Raw genomic sequence first — 713 nt, 5'->3', positions numbered from 1 at the left:
GGGAGGTTGTTAATCGTTAACCAAAAAGAGAAAGGTTTTATTGACACGTCGTCGTTTGGTATATGGAGAAAATGTATACGCTGTATTTTTGTTTATCTGTTACGATAAACAGGGCTAATATAATAATGCACTTTGGATGTTGCCTTTCATTTGTGTGTGTGTGTGAGCGAACATAAGAGAGCGTATTTGGGCACTTCCTGGTTTAATCTCGCTGAGTGTGTTGAAGTTTCCCTGAAAGTGTGTATGAATGGGTGAATGAAAAACACACGGCAAAGCACTGTTCATGGTCAACAGACTGTCGACGTGCGATCCCTAATGCAGTCCAGTTCCTCGGTTGTCCACTTCTCACGGTTCACTCCCTCAGCGGACAGTGCCTTCATACACCGTGTATTTGCTTCCTGACCATTTCAATTCTGTTGGTTATTAAAAGCACACAGCTCTGCGACGCTCTGTCTCTGTGCGAGGCGGACAAGATGTTTTATGTGTCGTTCATTTTCGGGGGGGGAGAGGAGGAGGATATACACTATGTTTTCCCATGAATCCATCGTGTCATTTCAGTCACACTAAAGTGTTTATATAAAGACAATGTAGAGTGAACTATAAGGCAGGTTCAGGTAGGAGCATTATTTTACCCTCCAGGTTTTAGAATCATCTCAAACGTTGACTCAGGTCTATCCAGTTGTTCCCCACAATGACCTCCTGCTGATAATGGA

Source organism: Solea senegalensis, unplaced genomic scaffold (assembly GCF_019176455.1).
Source record: "Solea senegalensis isolate Sse05_10M unplaced genomic scaffold, IFAPA_SoseM_1 scf7180000013749, whole genome shotgun sequence".
Classification (NCBI taxonomy): Eukaryota; Metazoa; Chordata; class Actinopteri; order Pleuronectiformes; family Soleidae; genus Solea; species Solea senegalensis.
Note: the sequence above shows the minus strand (reverse complement) of the source record.